The following is a 5,902-nucleotide window of genomic DNA, read 5'->3' as shown; positions in this document are numbered from 1 at the left end:
GGGTAGATTGAGGACGAACTTTAGCAATTTGTATTGCTTCCACTGTAGGAGGAAAGGACACGTCAAGAAAGATTGTGATAAGTTATAGGTTAAAGGTAATTTAGATGCAAATCATGGGAGGCAATCATGTAATTCGGATGCGACCAATATTGTCATGGACTTTTCGAATGTTAGAGATGTGGTGTTGATCGTATCTGACATGGAGTCTAAGCATGAGGAGAAGTAGATTTTTGGATAGGACTTGTTTGAGGCATATGGGGCGGTTAGGCAATATGGAGTTGTCATGAGAAACAATCAATCTTATCGGGTTGCTAGAATCGATCGAGTCAGATTGAGGTTGCAGGATGAGACAGTCGAAATACTTGGTCAAGTTCGACATCTTCCAAATTTGAAAAAGAATCTCATATTGTTGAGTACTTTAGATTCAAATGGGTATAATTCTCTGGTAGAGGTAGAGTCTTGAAGGACCGAATGGGTGTCTAGGTTATACTAGAGGGACGAAAGAAGTCTCAATTGTACATCTTACAGTGGCACACAGAAGTAGTTAGAAGACATGTGGACAAGTTTGGTATCATGGTGGAAATTCAATTTAGTACATTACCTCTTGTGATGGGCTTTGAGCCGGTTTAGAACACTGCTAGGAAAGACGTTGGTGATTCTGCTATGCCACCAATTTCAGTGGATGCACTGTGTTCAAATGCTAGGGTCAGATCCATTGAGCGTAGGCACGATGTTGGAAATGTTTGTAATGCTTTTTGGATCTTTGAGGGTGACAGTTCTAACAAGGGGCCTTTTGATCAGACATTTTGTGTGAATTTTGCTACAGGGTGTGCTTCGACCGTGTTTGGTCGATATTAATTCCTTATTAGAATTTTAGGAACCTAGGATTAGGGTTTGGGTGTCACTTGTAGATGTTGGGCAGATTATAATTTTTTGTGATGTGGAGAGTTTTGGTTAGTGTTTGAGAAGTTTGGTTATTTAGATGCAGTCGGACATGTTTTTCAAGGTGGATAAATTTTGAAGCTTTGTTCATTGCACTAAGATTTGGGTCAAGGTGGAAATTGTTAGATTTTGTATCCCAAATTGGGGTTATTTTTTTGGAAAATATTGTTTTCTTATTTTCACGTGATTTTATTGGAAAAATATTATTTTCTTTATTCCACATTATTTTTTATATTATTTTTATATTTACGATATTTTTAGGGTTTGGTATGTCCCTATAAATATGTGGCTCTTCATATTGGTGAATTCTTGTATTCTCTCCACATATTATATTTAATAAAACATCGATTTCTCTGCTAGTCTCTTTTCAATTTTTTTACGTTAATCTTATTTTCTTCATTGTGATTATACATATTTTATTTTGTTCATTACTCTCAATTATTGCATCGCCTCCGTGTCCAACATTTCCCTCCACACCATTTTATATAATGCCTTATATACCATTTTATGTACAAGTAGCATAATCCAACAACTTTTATCATTAGCCAAGAAAATTAAAATTCAAGAAATATGGTGATATTTCTTGCCTTTCTTGAACATAAAATTCTATTAATTTCTCTCTCTCTCCCCATCTTGCATCATGTTAAACTTGTATTCACATGAATTGGGTCAGATTTTCTTTTCTTTTCTTTTCAAATTTTAAGTTTAAGATTTAGGATTCATTATGCCATGATCAGAGCATTGATGTTCAGCTATTGGATATGGAGTAGCAGTGGAAATTGGACCTTTCCATGTCCTGAAAGATGGGAAGACACTTTATTTGAACCCTTACTCTTGTAATAAAGGTATTAGCTATCTGCTATGTGCAATCAAATGATTGATTTGCATTTAACTTATTAATTCCAATTTTATTGAGATCTTATTTGTCAGTTTTTAAATTCAAATTTGCCAAGGGAGTTGCCTAATTATTTTCCCTTTTTGCAGTTGCAAATATATTGTTTGTTGACACTCCAGTCGGAGTTGGTTTTTCTTATTCTATCACTACCAATGATCTACTGAACAATGGTGATAAAAGCATTGGTATTAGTTTCTTTCTTGAGGCCCTTCTTGATTTTTTTCCTTTTTAATGTTATTTTGGTAATGTATAGAAGCTTGATTTCAATCTCATTCAATGCAGCTGCCGACAACCTAGAATTTTTCATGCAGTGGTTTAAGCGTTTTCCAAATTATAAAGGGAGGGACTTAAATATCACAAGAGAAAGTTACGCAGGTGGGTTATTGTGAATTTTCTATAAACTTTGAATAGTTATGGAATGACTACCTTTATTGTAACAACTCAGGCCTCATCCCCAAGCCGTTAACTGACATACGTACTTTTAGTTCTGAAAGAGTCTGAGTCCATCTTATCCTTCGCGGATTTCTATCACATCCTCAAAATTCGAGTCTTGGGCCTTTCACTTAAGGATGATTTAAGTTGAATCTTGGCACCAGTATTCAATTTAAGTTTCTCTTAAAAGGAGCTCATATGTTCGAATTCTAGGAACGCGATAGAAATTCTTAAGGGGTAAGATGGCCCAGGTTCTCTCATAGCGGACAATACGTAAGTTAATAGTTTGGGCAAAAAGGCTTGATCGTTACAATTATGTAGTTTTCATCCGCTTGGTTTACTTATTGAAACTAGTTTCGGGAAAGGATTTAAGTAACGTAAAGAGGATCGACGCTATTAGACATCGTATAAGCCAACACTAATTCCTAGCTCAATGGCTCATAGCATCCTTTTTGCTATTATGAAATAAATTGTGGTGCACTTAATGTACAGGACACTATATATCACAACTAAGCCAAGCAATTTTAAGGCACAACCTTGGAAAGGAGGAGGAGGAAGACGAAGTTATCAATTTGAAGGGTTTCATGGAATTGGGTTTCTCCCCTTGATATTTGAGACAAGAAGATCACATTGCTTATTTGACAAAATTAAACAGGTAACATACCCTTTTAATGCAGGTTGGAAATGCTCTAGCCGATGATCTTTACAACCAATTAGGGTGCTTCCAGTATTTGTGGTCCAGTCGGTATGATATCTAATCAAACCTCAAGCAGTTGAACATTATATGCGACCCTGGATCGTTTTTACACGCATCAGAGCAGTGTGATGAAGTTCTCGATATATCTCTTGAAGAAATTGAAGACATTGATATTTATAGTATCTTCACTCTTCCATGCACAGCCAAATTTAATAGATTTAATCAGCTATTGAAAAGAAATAAAGTAAGTATTTAAATCTTTAATAATCTCTATTTCAATGTCTTTGAGATTTTGTCTGTTGATTGAATTTAAATTCGCGAAATATTTTTTATAGGATATGAAATAATGTTCCTTATATATTATCTATGGATGACTAATGGAATCAAATTTCCCATGATAGAAGGTTGATCTTATCAATAGATCATACGATCCTTGCACTTTGCAGCACTCAGTTATTTATTTCAATCTTCCTGAGGTTCAAAATGCTCTCCATGTTCATAGCAAAAACCCTCATCCAAATGGGATACATGCAGGTAAATTCTATTTTTGGATGGGAGGGAAAAGGATTCTTGGAGTCTTATTCTCATTTCCTCGCATTTCTTCGTAATTTTTGAAATGATAATTTAATCTATATTCCCTTTCTTTCTGAGTGATGACAATTTATCAATTATAGTTGTTTTTTTGGCCTCATTTGCTTGTACAATTGCATATTCTAATGAGAACTTAAATCAACCTGATTAAAGTTATTAACTATAACATTTCTGTGCTACAAAAATAAAATATAGTGCAGGAAAGTAGGCGCTATAATGTGTATCGGCTGACCTAGAAATCAGTGTTCTAAAAAGCACAAAGCAAGCGTGGAGGCCAAGATTTGGCTTAGGCATAAAAAAAGCATTTTTTTATTTTAATATTTTTTAAAATTTTAAAATCAATCTAAAAATAATTAATAAATGAAGGGGGAAAAAAAGCACGCCTAGGCAACAAAAATATTAAAAAAAAAAAGTGCAAAAAAGCACAAGGCGAGGCATTTTACGCCAATGCCTAGACGGTGTTTAGCTGCTATTTTTAGAATACTACTAGAAATATAATTAAAAAAAATTGTTTCATCCTTTTAATTTTCCTTTTCTTCTTGACGTTTTACATTGTTTAGATTACTTTTCAACTGCATAACAAAATTTTGAAGTACCTCGAGTGTGAAATATAGGCTCCATTTATACAGAAACAGTTGTTTTATCTTTGGACCTCTGAACAAATAAGGAAGCACAAAAACTTCTAAAAATCCACAGAAACAAACTAGATCTCTTTAACAACCCTCCTGAACATTTTAGGGATGGAATAACCTTGAACGTAATGGGATATAGTGTGGTGATTCAGTTGGAGTAAGGTCTCGAGAGTTTCAAGATTCTTTTATCATCCCAAGTCAATAATATTCTCTAACTATAGCAGTTCATTATATTTCGCCTTTAGCTATTTCCAAGGTAATTGATATTTACAACTTGACGTTAATGCATTTTCTTGATTGATAAATGTTAATATTCACATAATCACTTCTTTGCAGTGAAATGGTAAATAAAATTGGAAGGATTCTGCTACTTTGGTTTTGAACATCTACGGCGAGCTTATACCTTTGGGACTTCGTATTTGGATCTTCAGGTTTCTACCTGTTCCCATTTTTATGATTTTCTTTTGAATAATTGTTAACAAAATTTTCTAACTTAGATATACATTATGGAAGGGGGACATTCATCTTAATCTCTCTTAGCATAAAAAGAACCTAAACTTTACAATGCTATTTAAGGTTAAATTTAAATAATTAATTGTATCCCCCTTCCAAATAGCTAAAGCTTTTAGACGAGATGGACTAACATGTTAACATAGCCAAGAAAAGCGATGGTTTAGGTCACATTGTCACCCATTTGCGACATCGTGCAAAAAGGCGACCTGCACATGAGGAGGCTCACTCAAGATTCAATTTATATAAATAAATGTGGCCTCTGAAACAGTTTAAGTTTTTAGATGAAGCATTTCATAAAGAGCAGTAGAATTGTCTAGATGTTGTTACTCATTTCATTCGTTTATTGTCCTACATTGTTCTAATATTTTGTGATTTATATTTGTATTTAAATAAATCAACAGATCATTTTCGTTTTGTTCTAAGTAACGTAGATAAAAGTAACATATTACAATCTCTGTAATAGTTTTCTTACGGTGGGGATGCTGATGTTGTAATTCCAGTTACATCTACACGTCACAGTATGGATGCTCTAGAACTTCCAAGAATTAATCATTGGCGTGCTTGGTACGATGATGGGTTTTTCCGCTTTCTTTCATCTACCGGATTTTGCACACTCATCTGTTTTTTAAGAAAAAATATGAATCGAACTTGATTGCTTTATCGACTAAGGAGCATGTGTTCATTATACAATGCAAACTAGAAAATCATTGGCAAACAAACTATTGAATTTGTCTCATTGTAATGGTATGTAACAGGCAGGAGGATGGACACAAGAGTACCAAGGATTGAGTTTTGTTATAGTGAGAGGGGCAGGCCATGAAGTTCCCCTGCATAAACCTAAGCAAGCCTCAACACTTATCTAGTCTTTCTTATTAGGAACTTCAATGCCAAAACTGGAAAAAGTTAGTGATTCATAATCCTCTTCCCTCTCTCCCCTATTTAGCTGATAATTATAGGGATTAAATGGTGTAATTAACGCTAAGACTTGTCGATTTCGATTTTGGAGGCTGTTTAATATCAGTTGAGATAGTAATAAGAAGTTCCTTTCCACTTTATCTTGTGTGTTTTATGTTAGAATTCGAGTGTGACCCAAATTCCTTCTTAAAATAATTGAAATGTACATTAAGAGGAATTTTAATTGGAATGCTATTGAAAAATTCTATTGAAGTTTAATTGTCAAATCCTAGTTAAATTTCTATT

At 34.0% G+C, this 5,902-nt stretch overlaps 1 pseudogene; it reads left to right on the top strand.

Moving 5' to 3' along the window:
• Positions 1 to 283: 283 nt before the first annotated feature.
• LOC111399934 lies at positions 284 to 5,619 on the top strand (annotated as a pseudogene).
• The last annotated feature ends 283 nt before the right edge of the window (positions 5,620 to 5,902 follow it).

This window comes from Olea europaea, chromosome 9 (assembly GCF_002742605.1).
Source record: "Olea europaea var. sylvestris chromosome 9, O_europaea_v1, whole genome shotgun sequence".
In the NCBI taxonomy this organism is placed as follows: Eukaryota; Viridiplantae; Streptophyta; class Magnoliopsida; order Lamiales; family Oleaceae; genus Olea; species Olea europaea.
The sequence above is the reverse complement of the archived record's forward strand: the minus strand, read 5'-3'. Positions and strand labels throughout refer to the sequence as shown.